The 14,326-nt window shown below is 44.7% G+C and overlaps 1 protein-coding gene across 4 annotated transcripts in view; it reads left to right on the forward strand.

The window, feature by feature from the left end:
- The window catches only part of C3_2H15orf40 (chromosome 3_2 C15orf40 homolog), a 223,277-nt gene extending 210,711 nt beyond the window's left edge, over positions 1–12,566 (forward strand). Inside the window, exons 5-7 of one of the 4 annotated variants that reach the window (XM_078684741.1) lie at positions 1,659–1,723; positions 9,861–9,972; positions 11,281–11,417. The gene's annotated coding sequence lies outside the window, so the exon portion shown is untranslated. Of the gene's footprint in view, positions 1–1,658; positions 1,724–9,860; positions 9,973–11,280 lie in introns of all 4 variants that reach the window. The other 3 variants (XM_078684744.1, XM_078684740.1, XM_078684743.1) reach the window with 3 other exon arrangements.
- Positions 12,567–14,326: the final 1,760 nt, after the last annotated feature.

Genomic DNA, 14,326 nt, shown 5'->3' on the forward strand with positions numbered 1-14,326 from the left:
ATGTACTGCAATAAGTCAGACAGTATATCTGTCATGTCTGCCAAACTCCTAAAGTGGGCTCTTAAGTGTCTCTCCTGTGCTGGATCTCCAGATCATGTGGAGCTTGCTTTATAGGTCCATTTGCTGTTCATCCGAATTATCATGCACAGTCTTTACTTTACTGTGTTAATTTGATAATTTTTGTTATGCAAGATTAATAAAAACCTTTGCATGTAAAGTCACAACAATCAATATATTAAAAACATATTACATCGTTAACAATGGTGGTTGTCTCTGTTAGTGCAACTGGAGCATAAGGAAAGAGCGATCCCTTTTGTTTTGATTTCCTCCTTCTGGGGTTAGAAAGACCTGTTACTGTCAAATAACAGGCAAGATATTTATATTCACTGGTTTCATCCATCTTGATGAAGTCAAGAAACCAGCCAGCCTTTCCTGTGGTTCTTTACTGTGTTGAAGTGGCTACAAAAGGTTACAGCCCCACGGCATTTTTAGTTAATAATTTGACACTCCACCTCTAGAAGTTCACAGTATAATCTTTCATCCTCATAATAGTTTTAAAATTGAATCCTTGTTAGGATTGAAGGGTCTTATTAGCACTGTGAAAGTGTTTATAACCACAATGATTTAAGTGCACGTATGCCATATTAGCACTTTTCTGAAGTACTCCTAGCCTAAGGGGAAGCTACAAGCACTTCTCCAAAGGAAGAATATAAACAGAATCAGAGTTCCATATTCCTTGTTATTCATCCGAGCCATTTAACCAGTTTTAACCAGTGGAACTCACACCTGTGTCTCGGCTTTCAGCCTGTATTCATTTACTGAAATCCTGCCATAGTGCCAATTTAATTTCGTTGTGGTATTTGAATAAACTGAAAAGTTTTTTTTTCTGGACTGAAACACAAGTTGCTGAAAAGGAAGGTTTAGGTTATATTGGTGGTTCATGTAATACTTTCGCTATGTGCCAGTCCTTCACGGTGTGGGAACAGAAGGTCATGATACTGAGGGTCATCAGCTCTTTGGTCCTACAATTCAGCGGTTTAATCCTTAGGGAAGACCAGGTTATCGGCCAGTGAAAAGGAGTAATAGACCCTGTACAGAACTGCATAAAGTGCTCCTATTAGAGATGGCGGGTGGGAGAGGATAAGATGATTCCTCAGGGAACAACCATAAATGTTGGAGTTTTTTTTTCTTCATCTCTAGCCCTTACATACTTGGACAAAATAACAGCAAGTAGTTTGAGGGGTACTGATAGTGTGCCAGGGCCGCTGGAATGATGTGACGATCTTCAGAAGGTCAACGTTTCTACAGATATGGAGTTCATCAGGGCTACAGCCACGCAGCACAGTGTATTGAGTGGTTTGCTTTCTCACATTGGAAACCACAATACGTCTTTTAAAGTGAGGCAGTATGGTCCAGGTGTTTTAGACTTAAGATGGTGCAGACAGCTTGATTCAGGGCTCTTTGTAGTTTACCTAAATAGTTAGCTGGGAGGCCTATGTAGACATGGAGGTACGGCTTTAGAGGGGCTGTAACCATGATGAGGACAATAGCATGGTTGATTTGGGAGCTTACTTTCTTAACGGAACTACTTGAAGACTGTTGATTTTGAACATAATGTCGTATTGACACTGAATTTATTTATTTATTTATTTTGAAAGTTTTATATAGCGCGAACAAGATCTTTGCAGATATCAGAGCGCTTTACAAAGAAAGGAAACAGCGTGTGAGTATATAACAATTTGGGTTGGGAAGATACATGTGGGAACATAGTCAGCCAGATACATCACTAATGAAACAGATACAAATAATTAAAAGCGTATACACTCTGGCAGGTCAATAATACGAGTCATACAAAAAAGCATTAAAGATCAATATAACTGAATGGTGCAACGTCTGTAAAAACATCCCCAAGAACAGTTCAAGTGTATTTAGCCATGAGGATAGCTTTTACTTCTTTCTTAAAAAGTATGTTAGAGGAGATGAGCCTGATTTCAGGGGGGAGTGAGTTCCATATCCTGGGTGCCATTCCTGAGAAGGAGCGTTTATACGTTTTTTCCTTGCGGAATCTTTGGGGCTTTAGCAGGAGATTGTTTGTGCCTCTGGTCTTTTTAGAGCCTCCGGATATCGTCAGCTTCTGGGCGAGGTATCCGGGTGAACTCAGGTGGACAGCCTTGTGCGTGATGCAGGCGATTTTCAGATGTATTCTGGCTTCAAAAGGCAGCCAGTTCAGGGCTCTCAGGTCAGGGGAATTGTGTGAGTGTTTTTTTGATCCGGTGATGAGTCTCGCTGCGGTGTTTAGAGAAGCTCTTATGGGTGCCGTGGTAGTTAGTGGGAGACCGCAGAGGGCGATGCTGCCGTAATCTATTCGGGGGATGACTAGAGCTTGTACCGCAGTTTGGAAATCTTTGGCTGGAAGGAAGGGTTTGAGTTTCCTTAAGGTATTGATCTGATAGTTTGCCCCCTTAGTTGCTTTGTTGATGTGCTCCTGCATGTTGAGGTTGGTGTCAAGTGTTATGCCTAGAGATTTTGCTGAGTCCACGATGGTGGGTTGAACATTGAGTGCGGTTAGGTGTTTAAGCCAGATTTGAGTGGTATTGGACTTCGCAGGAGGTGAGATCAGGAGGAACTCTGTTTTAAGAGCATTGAGTTTGAGATGGTTAGCGGCCAACCATGATTGGGTGCTTCTGATCGTTGAATTCAGGAGCATAATGTCTTTGGGTGATTGTAATTTGAGATAGAGTTGGGTGTCGTTAGCGTACATGTGGAATTGAACATTGGATGCTTGGAGCAAGGTGGTGAGAGGTTCCATAACTAAGTTAAACAAAGTTGGGGATAGGGAGGATCCTTGTGGGACGCCTAGCGATACCGGGATAGGAGAAGACATCAAGTTGTTACTCTTGAATTTCTGCGTTCTGTTGTGTAAAAAGGACGTGAACCATTTGAGCACAGTTCCAGATATACCCATTCTTGTGTTTAAGAGCTCGAGTAAGTTCTCATGTTTGACGGTGTCGAATGCAAAAGAGAGATCAAGAAGGATAAGGAGGCAGGTATCGTTTTGATCCAGGATTTGGAGGGCGTTGTCAATTATGTGAATCATAGCAGTTTCTGTACTGTGGTCCGCTCTGAAGCCTGATTGATGAGGGTTGAGTAGATCAAACTGATTAATGTGTCTAGACAATTGAGTTTGTGCGCATTTTTCCAGCAATTTGGCAAGGGTCGGAATATTGGTAATGGGACGGTAATTATTTAGATCAGAGGGGTCAACTGTAGGTTTCTTTAGTAGTGGTGTGACTTGTCCAACTTTGAGGGAGTCGGGAATGGTCCCTTGTTGGAGTGAGCTGTTGATAATTTTAGTCCATAGTGGGAGGAGCGACGGGGTAAGGTCTTTGACAGCGTTGGCAGGAAGGGGGTCCGTGAGGTGGTTGGCTGGTTTCACAGTGCTGAGCAGTCTACCAATTTCTTCTTCCGAGTAGGTGGCAAAGGATGACCATGTAGCATTGTTTTTTGGTTCAGTGGGTGCTGTGCAGAGGGGTTTGGGGTAGAGACTGAAGTCAATGAGGAGATCGTTCTTTATGTTGTCTGTTTTCTGGATAAAGAAAGAGGCGAAGTCTTCACAGGAGGGTGCTACGCCCAGGGTGCTGCGTGGTTGGGGTTGTTCCTTGGATTGTGTTCTGATTAGGTCAAACAGCTTTCTCTGACGATTTTTGGCTTGGTCAAGCTGGCGGCTAAAGAAATCTGATTTTGAGCGTTTTATTTTCCTGAAGTAGGCATTCCTCTTTTTCTTCAGCGCTTTTAGATGCAGTGCGGAGGGAACTGATCTCCAGGTGCGCTCTGCCATTCGCATGGCCCGTCTATCGTCATTGAGACTCCCGTTGTACCAAGGATTGGACATTTTTGTGGATGCTCTTTTTAGTTGCATAGGTGCAGCTTCGTTAACTATGGAGGTCATAGCGTTGAGATAGTGATCTGTCAAGGATTGTACATCCGTAACGCCATTGGGAGGAAGTAATATATTGCAGCTGTTGGCGGGTAGACAGTTTGGGTTGTTTTTTCAGGTCTCTTTTCCAGACTTTGGGCTTTAAGGATTGAACCGCGTTAAATTTGACTTTTTCGTTGATGAAGAACGTGACAATGTGATGATCTGACCAGTCACAGGGTTGGATAGATTCGAGTTGGATAGAGTCCTCTTTGGAGATGATAAGGTCGATGATGGAGCCTTTCTCGTGGGTCTGGCTGTTGCAAATTTGGGTGAGGTCAAGGGCATCGAGGAAGTTTTTAAGACTATTTACCACCGCGTCATTATGATCGTTCCAGTGAAGGTTGAAGTCACCAAGGTATATTTGTGTGAGTTGTCGCCCTGAATTGGTTGTGATCAAATCCATGATTTGTTGCGAGAAGGTAGAATTGTCCCCTGGTGGGTGGTAAATGCCGTGAAGAGAGCATATCGGTTTGCCCCCGCTGATGATATCGAGGCAAATGTATTCACAGGAGGTTGGGGTGGGTAGGGAAGGAGAGGTTACTTTCAAGACAGAGAGGTTACTCCTGTGTATACATGCAATCCCCCCACCTTTTTGACCAACCCTGTCTAGTCTAGTGATGTGGTAGTTGGGGGGAACCAGAATGTCCAATATGGGTGTAGAAGATTCAGTTAGCCAGGTTTCAGTCATGATGATTAGTCAAGGTCTAGTGATATGAGATCAGCGATTGCAGAGGAATGCCTAGATGCCGATCTGCAGTTGAGGAGGGTGCATTTGAGACGGGGTGTGTCGAGGGTGGAAGGGTGTTCTAGAGAGAGGGGGACTTTTCTCAGGTTGCTCAGGGTAGAAATTCTGTTGTTTTGCGTGGGGGGTCTAAGGGGATTTGGGTGAATCGTTGGGATGGCGTGGAGTGTGGAGGGAATGTTGGTAAGGGGAGCTGGGTCGTAGGAGCGGAGGAGGGTAACTGTGTCAGGGTCCGATAGTGTGTTGCAGGAGCGATGCGGACGGTTTTCCCGATTGCGAACAGGGATTGAGGTCCAGTGCGGGGGGCGTTGAGTGCGCGAGTCAGCCAACCAAGTGGTGGTCCTGTTAGGTAGGGTGGGGCTGGTGAAGGCGGGTGCGGGGTGTCTGGGATGTGTGCTGAGTAATTGTTTGATGATGTGAATGTCTTGTTTGAGCTTGAGGAGGGTGGTGGGTGAGGAGTGACTGGAATGCGTGCAGAGTAGTTGTTTGATGATGTGAATGTCTTCTTTGAGCTGGAGGAGGGAGGCCATAACGTAGTCTGGTGTGGTATTTGTGTTGGTAGTGGGTATTGGAAGGTTGTGGGAGGATGACATAGTATGGAGGAGGGTATTGGTGGTAGGTGGAGAGTGCATGGTGGAGGATGGGCGTGTGTTAGCAGTGATGGGGACGCCTATAGGGTGATGGGGGGTGAGAATGGGAGGGGAATTGTGAATGTACGTTATTCTATTTTGTGGAGTCGAAGTTGGATTGATAGAGGCGTGCTCAGCGTGGGTGGTTAATGGGTGGACGTGGGGGCTAAGAGTGGGGAGGCATAAGGGGTGGGGTTTGTCTGTGTGCGTGTCAGTCTGGTCCTGAACTCGGTTGGGCGTATTGTAAGTGGGAGCTGTGGTGTCATGGGTGAGAAGAATGGGAATGTGGGCTGGTGAAAGGGGGGAGGGGGGACAGTTGGTGTGCGTGGGTGTCCTAACTGTGACTGTGGTTGAGGGGTGTGAGGTATCAACCGCAGGTGGGTGTATGACTACGGTGCCGGTGGTAGAGGAGAGGTGCGTGATCTTTTGTGGCAGAGGTAGGTTAGAGGCATTGTGGTTGGGGGCTGTGTTGTCAGGGGAGGGAGGAATGGGAGTGGTATGACTGGAGGTCAGGGTGTTGGTGGGACGGGAGGGGGTGCGGCTGGTGTGTGCCGGGGAGACATCTGAGTCTGTGATTGAGGAGTTTGAAGTGGTTGCAGTAGGTGGGTGGATGACGGCGGTACCGGTGGTGGAGGAGAGGTGCGTGTCATTTAGGGACTGAGTTGTGTTGGCATCGCTATGGTTGGGGGCTGTGAGGTCAAGGGTGAGCGGACTGAGTGGGGTCCGTGTATTGGAGAGGTGCTGTACGAAAGTGGGGAACAGGTTGTCTAGTAGTTCCAGGCTCCTGTCAGTGGATTGGATTAGGACAATCCCATTGTTATAGATAGTGATGGAGGTTCTGCCTGGGAAGAGTAGGGATGGTGTGATGGAGAGTGTTTGGCCGTGAGCGGATTTCCTGGAATTGGATACGGTGAGTAGAGAGAGGAACGTTTTTCTCCATTGAGCTCTGCGTGCGGTGTGGAAGATGATATCAATGTTTAGGTCACCAATGACTGGTGAGTAGTAGGTGTCTGCAAAGGGTGTTTCAGGGTGAGACCTCAGTAAGTTGTGTTTAAAGCGTTTAGCTGCTTTTTTGGTGAGTGCGGGTGGGTAGTTGATTCTGTATGTGTGCTTGCCGATGAGCTCCATGTTGGGGTGTTGTAGTCGGTAGAGAATGTTCAATTCTCTCATTCTCTCACATGGCCTTGTGTTACCTGTCTGTGAGAATATGGCCTGTCACTGCCGTTGTTGTGGTCCTTTACACCCACACAGCTTCTCTGGAAAGTGAGTGCAGGGTTGTAGTGTTCGTCCCGTTTCTCGGATCTTGTTGTTGAAGCAAGTAGAATGGCAGGCCACTGTCAGTAGTCCCTTATCTTCAGCAGCTGCGGAATACAGGACGTTAGGTGGCCTCTGCTACAGCGGCAATTACTTCTTTAACCACAGCACATCGGGAAGCTTCAGAACTGCTCTGTAAGGCTTTGGTAGAGATGCTGGGCCACAGGAACGTAGGGGATTGGTGTCACTTTCGGCAGTTTAGCACATGGACCAAGCAAGGTGGCCTCTCTGATGTTGTCGCCAGCCATGCCCCTGAACACATGCCTGCTTCATCTGGGTGCTCCACATACTGGGAACATGGCTGGCCTTCTCATCTTGGACAGTCTCTCCTCCCGAAGGGCCAGTTACACCCCTTCCCCCTCTGAACAGACAGACCAGCTTCTAGGTATTAACCAGAATCATAGTTTTTCCAGCAAGTCGCACCAACTTACCTCTGGTACACACTAGCCATTGATCACAGTAGCTCTGTGAGTATTCATTGGGGCACTTCTTACTTGGTCAAGAACTGGAACAAAGTGGGAATGGTATAGGTCCCATCCTTATTCTCCTTTTCCAGGCAGGGTGTGTCGATCCATTGTCTTAAGTCTTGGAGCAGGTTTGCAGTGATTTTCTTTGAAATGTCATTCTCACATCAGGTAGTGATAATGGTGACTCCAAAGAAGAGTGTCCCAAAATATGAAAAAATGCCCTGAGTGAAAACTACTTAACAGTTGATTATGCTGATTCGCCCCTTCCCCCTACTTTCCGACAAATGTTAGTGCTCAGAAAGAATTAATCTGATATCTCCTTCTAAAAGGCCCTCATAGAATTTCTAAGGTAACCCCTTCTTCATTCTCCCTCACTTTGATATCTGTCTTGGAAGCTGTATTACATCCTCCATCTTGTCATGCCAAAGCAGACTATCGAACATGGATCCCACTCGCCCCAGCAATAAAAATGTTACTACAATACAGAGTCCTGCTTCTCTTCACACCCTACACACATGCATTTAACATGGGCGAGATATTAGAGCAAGGTTCTGTGTCACACATCTAAGTGGACCTTTATATGACTAGGGCCAGTAGATCGTGCTCTTCCTGAAACAGAAAAAAGCTGCTCTCTTATTAATAATCCACAAAAATATTATGCTGCCACCACTACCTCATGTGTCAACAACCCAGGACACGGAGAGTAATCCTTGTCAATAAAGAGAGCATGCAGTTCGCTAAAGATTCTGGACTTTAGAATCTCTATCTGCAGGCCTAGGCCTTCAACGCACACACTAGATTAGCATGTAAGTAGTCCAGTGTCAATAAAGAGGGCGTGAAATTCACAAAAGGTTCTGGCTTTAGAATCCCCATCGGCAGGCCTAGATCTTCAGCGCACACATTAGACTAGTGTGTCAGCTGGGCTAACAGAATGTCAGGGTATCGTTTTCACATGCATTCTGGTCTCTCAGTGCAAGGGTATGTTTCTTGAGTTCAAAATCCCTTAAAAAAACAGAAGGTGAGAGGCACTTGGCAAAACAGGAATAGTTTGTTTAATTAAACATTACGAACAGGAGAACAGTTACAGGCACGAGGTCTGGGGACTGTCAATTTAAAATTGGTATGTGTCCTTTTGTACAAAACAAGATGCGTTATGAAAGTTATTTGCATACTATATATGGTGAGGAATGTTTGTTGCTGTATTTGCAGTCCTAAATTTACTGTCTAATGATTGCCACAAGCAGGTTTCGACCTTGCATGGACACAAAGTGGCCAGTGGATAACGTCTCAAGATGGCTAGGATGTGGAGCGCATGATCACTGGGTGTGCTAGGTCCTGATTTGCTATGTGTTCTTAACACATTTGGCACCTTACTTTTTATGGTATTTTTAGGGGCGCTCAAACCCCTCCTGCCCCTATGTGGTTTATTTGGGGCAATCTCCCTTGACCGTTGTAATATAGCTGCACCTATCTGCGAGATTGATCAAGACTTTCCTGCCCCTCCCACCTGTGCCCAGTCAGTCAGCAATCACAGGCATTGGTCTCCGGGCCTGCTTGACTACGTATTTGAGAGTCGAGGTTGATGCGGAGTTCACAATGGGCAGTACTATTAATGAGAACAAGATTTCATTTTTATCAATGTACGCATCGATTTCCATATTAACATTCCCCCTCTAGTTGATTTTTTAAATACGCTAATTTATACATTTTGACAGTTACTTGTTAGTTATTGGAAGTCTTTGTTCCTTATGTTTGATTTTGACAACAGGTACCTTCCTAATTACCTGTGTTCTTCCCAGTTTGTGGATTGCATTTTTACAACAGGTAATCCCCAATTGTAGAACCCCGCATACCAATAGAAACATAATGATAACTGGCACCAGTGATTTACATAAACCGGATATCCATTGTGAGAGCCAGGAGAACCAATTCGAAAACCACTCCTGCTCAGGGGCACCTCCCTCTGTTGTAGATTGTGCAGTGCTTCAATGGCGAGCGTTCGTGTTCCATTGTCCATGTCATTCACTGGGATGAATGTGCAGCTGGCTGCTCCAGTCTTTGCACAGACCACTCCCTCCATTGCTGTCATTAAGTCCAGTACATATCAGTGCTGCATTACCATGAGACAGAATGCTCTAATTTTTTCCTTGATAGTTTTCAGGCCGAGTTCACTGCTGTTCATCATTTTGAGCATTTTCCACCCTCTGTTTTGTAACTAGGCGGGCATTAGCTTTTGTTTGGAGGGTGAAGAAGGGTAACGACTACCCTGCACCTAGCTGTGCTTCCGTGAACAGTCTAAATTCTTCTGGAATGTCTTTGAACTGTGCCCATGCAACTCTCCTTTCACATTCATGGTGCTATCAATGAAGACACATATCAGGACCTGGCTGATGCTTGGGAGCCGAATGTGGTCATGTGCTGGTACCATGTGTTATTCATAAGGGCGCTGTGCAGTGCTTGTGGGATGCTGTTATTCTGTTTGGTGTAATGGTAGGTAGTGTATGAGAGGTCCTTACGCAGGTGCTGTAGTTCCCCTTTTGACTGTGCAGCTCCTCGGTAGTACTCAAGTGTGGGACTGCTCATAGTAGGCAGATCCTACATAACCATATTAATATACATAACTTTTGTCGCAAAACTGCAGTTCTAGTTCTGGGTCTCCTTGGAGTCGTCTGCACTGCTCTGGATGCTCTGTTCCTTTTTACCAGTTCGTAATGGTTTGCTGTTTTTAGTTCTAGGGTGACATCGCCATGGAAGGCCTTGACAGCACGTTGGAACGGCTCACCCACCTACTTTTCTCCTCCTCTTTGAGTAACGTGGGTGTTAAGCAGATCCCTCACTGAGGTAACGTTCCTTTTTCCTTTGGGTCGTGGGGCTTGATGATAAGTCGATGTTGGTGCACGATGTTGTCTTTCCGCCTACCTGCATTGATTATTTAGCTAGTTATATAGGCTCCGTTCTCAACGGTTTTGGCGAACTTTACCCCAGGGGTGTGATTCCATCAACCTACCATTCGTGATCTGGTGAGATATTGGAAGGTGAACCCTGCTGGATAAGTCGTTCTGTGTTTAGGGGAGTAAAGGCGATTACTATAACCATATTTATGAGACCGATCTTATTTATGTAAGCTGTTGAGCCCCCTTCACCCCTTACCCTAGTATGGTGTTTTCGGACCTACCCAGGCATTTTGCTTCTGGGTTGTCGGATCAGTATTGGGTTTGTTGTGGAGCGGCCTCATGGGTTCAGGGAGAGATTAGATTGGTTTGAATAGGAGTTCTATGGGCGTCACTTGTTTCCCCAAAATCACCTCGCCGGTTCATTCATGAAAGCGCAGTTGCTGCGCAGTACCCTCCAAAACTATTTTCCTGATGGGGCTCCCGGTTTTTAATGTTACCAGCAGTTGTGCTTGCTATGAGTTGTGTATTTCAGTCCTTATATGATCGCTACATTTGCGTGGAAATGTGGGAAGAGGGGTGCCTTTGTTGTTGCTTGTGCTTGTAACGCGTGCCCAGGAGCTCTTTCATATGCTTGTGTATCTCCCTGTCTCCAGCACGTAGTGTGCAATGTGGCCTTCCTTTGTGGCCTCAGATTCATGACTTTGGCTGATCTCAACCCCTCCTTTTTGGGTGAAGCTTAGGCAGCGCTTGCTCTGTCTGCAAGACATGTAGTAATCTGTGTATGGGCTTTAGGCACACTGATAGAGCAAGGACTCATGAAAAAGAGACTTGCTTGTATGCAATCTTCTCCTGTAATCACTAACCTTGTACTAAACATGTACTGTGGAAATAATATGCATTACACAACATTTAAGCTTAAGATTGAAGCTTGCCTATGTGTTTTACTAACCAGTAACTAGAGAGTGATTCTAAAATGACCGCTAACTGAAATTCTTTAGTGCGCATGCGTCTACTGCATCTACGTAGTATGACGTATCTGTCGCTTGGAGGGAACTTTCTGCACTTGCGCAGTAGCTAATAAAATGGGCACTTGAAACTCACATGCTTCCCACCTGCTTGCTGAAAAAGTAAACCCAGGTATTCTACTACTGCTAATGCGTGAAGAGTAATAAGTAAATTGGATTAGAGTAGAGATAGGTGGTATACAGTGAAACCATTTTTCATTTTAACATTTGTTTTTTTACTTTTTCAATAGTGCTTATTATGGGCCTGCAGTTGTGAGCCACAGTCTATTCCCTCTCGTGCAAAGAGCAACCCAGCTGTAAGACGCCATGTCAACCTGAACATCGGCTACGAATGGTTACATTCATGGGAACCGGAATGACAGTCCACTGAAATGCATGAGAACTACTGTTTTTTCCCCTCTAATATGTGACAATTACATTGTGAATACATGTGAGAATAAAGACTGATATATAAAAACTTAAGGGGTGGGATTTTAGACAAAGAGCTGAAAGAAAATAATGGGAAATAAGCTTAGTGTGATGATCATCTCCCCTTGCCTGTCCAATCAGAGTTAGAATTTTCATAATTTTGAAACATTTATGGGTGGTACTAGCATACAGAAAGGTATAATTGAGGTAGCATTAGTTAGTTAGCTAGCTAGAGACCGGGATGAGTCCGAGAGCACAGAGAAGTCCTAGACTGAGATGCTGAAGAAGAATCTAATTACTGAACCAATTATTTTAAGCAAATTAATTTAGAAGGTCGCAGAAGAATCTCGAGTAGGAAGAGAGTGTCAGAGAGGGGTGCTACACAAGCGTCGGTGAGAGAGAGGTCATCTGTCCTGTCCTGATTCCTGTTCTGAACTTTGTTTGCCAGACCTTTCCTGGGGGACCCTTTTCCAATTCCTAGGAGTTGGTTTCCACACCATACTTGGTAACAATACTATATCTGTATTTGCACTTATGTGCTTTTCTCTCTATCATCTCCCTTTCATGCAGTGTAATTGCAAAGTATAAATGAACGTATCTTGATTGATTATTTGAATCTTCCTTCCTGTGAGAGACAGAGTTTGTTCTGTACTGTGTAAGTGGTTCATATGAATTTAATCGGAGAAACTTTTAAATACATCCGACTCTTGCGATAATTTCCAATGTGTAAGTAAATTGAAATCTAATGTCATTTCACCATCAACCAGTTCCAACTAAATGGCCCATTGACCAGAGGAAAGAACTTTTGATCAGTGAAAGATTGGTTAAGGACTAGAGATGACTAATCTTGAGAATTACAAAAACATGACCCCAGCGGTTATTGCTAGTGTGTTGTGAATTGAATTTATGGGCCCAGGTGAGTATGTGGTGTTAGATTACCTGTTGCTGGTAACCCGCTGGATCAACACCTATATATTGCCTTTTGTGCTTTGTTGTACTCTTCTTAAATGCTTTCTATTTATTGGTGCATTTTTCTAAATGTCCCTCCTTTGTATGCATCGTTTCCTCCCAGACGATTTCACTAAAAGAACATTTGTGTTGGCCATCATACTATGTTTAAGTGCCTTCATGCAACCTACTGTTACAGTGTGTGATGGCCCCTCCTCCTGTTTGGTTTATACCAGCACTGGCTTCTTTGACAACATTTTGAGTACAAAAAAGTCGTTCACGGCACCATAGACTCCTTGGCGCATCATGTCTCTTATTTCACCAGTTAATCACCCCCTTTTCATGTTAGGTTCTGTGCATAGCTTTCCTTCACTCAGATATCAAAGGTGTCATATGCAGCTGCTTTAATGCCCAGCACACACATTCTGCTTAGTTTAGTAATAATTTACAACAATTTGTAGCCCGTTGGTACACTAAATTTCGGAGCAGCTGTTGACACTAGTTGTTAATATATATCACTGGGTGACCATTGATAAATGAGCTCAGTGCTTGCTCCCGTAAAGATGCAAGGCAGTACTTGTTTAATCCTCCTGTTATCCACCCCCATCTCTGCCTTGTAACCACACCCACCCACTGGACTTTAAACACTGCATTGAAGTGTAACTTAGTTGTAACGTAATTCCGTGCCACTTCTCAACAAAACCTATCACAATTCGTTTTCTTCCCACTGGATGCAGCACATACGATGAAAACAATTTATCTTGGACCATGATTCCGAGGTGACGTCGCTCAACAAGCAGCTGTAGCTGAACTCAGAAGTGTGTGGATGTTCACGGGGAATGCATCTTTTCGATATTGTGCAGATAAAAGGTAGCATCTGCCAACAGTATTATAACCCCTTTGTCGCGGCGCGAATTGCCCCGCAGTGCGGGGGGGGGGGGTTGTGATCGTAGAGCTGCGTTGCTCATGACGGCATAAATCACGGTAGGCGTGTGCTCATGACAGCCAGGAGCCATCCGAACTCTGCCCACTGAATAATTCGCCCCCACAGACGAGGAATTAATGCCGCGTGGGAGGAGCGGCAACGTTCTTACGGCTCCCGGCCGTCATGAGCACACGCCTACCGTGACTCATGACGGCCAAGAGCCGTCATGAGCACCAAAGTGGTTAATAGCAATCTGATTTCTGTTGATGGGGGGGAATTGCAGCTGTGAACTCCAGGTCACGCAGAACATACAAATCATTGGTGCGAAGAACCCGCACTTTTGGTCTAAAGGCCAATTTAAAAAATATGCTAAACTTTTTAGACCAGGAATAATTTACAGAGGTGCTCAAAATAATTTCCTTAAATTCGTAGACAATGGCTCTTTAAGAGGTGCCCAGGAATGTTTTAAATGTACAGAAACCCTTTAAAAATTGGGTCGAGTTTAATATTTCTTTTAAAGTGTGCATAATGTGTAGTAAGGGGTGCTTTTCTTTTTGAGAATGAACAGTAACATTAAAGAAAATGTTCTGCATTTATTTAAACGGTTATCACGGACTTCGGTCATTCTTGCTTTTCCCCCCTGGCTGCCAGGAGATCAAATTGCTAAAAGAACAGGGCTAGAAGAAATGCAAATATCTTCAACCATAAGTGCAGCTTTGGAGTGCTCCACATTATCACGTAAATCTATGTTGTGTTGTTTGAGTGGAGAAACTGACGTGCCCTAGTGAGACCCTTTTTTTTTTGTTGCTATTAATGTAGGAGTTCATATTAACCAAAAACTCTAAAATGAGATTCAAAACACAAAATATCCCACTATTACATTTCAAGCACATACTGTAAACTCAAGCATCAGCCGTGTGGGAAACAAAATTGCAGCATTTGAGCTTAGATTAAAGGAGGTGTAAATAGTAAAGAAAAATAATGCATTAAAAGAC

Source organism: Lissotriton helveticus, chromosome 3_2, assembly GCF_964261635.1.
Source record: "Lissotriton helveticus chromosome 3_2, aLisHel1.1, whole genome shotgun sequence".
NCBI classification, from domain to species: Eukaryota; Metazoa; Chordata; class Amphibia; order Caudata; family Salamandridae; genus Lissotriton; species Lissotriton helveticus.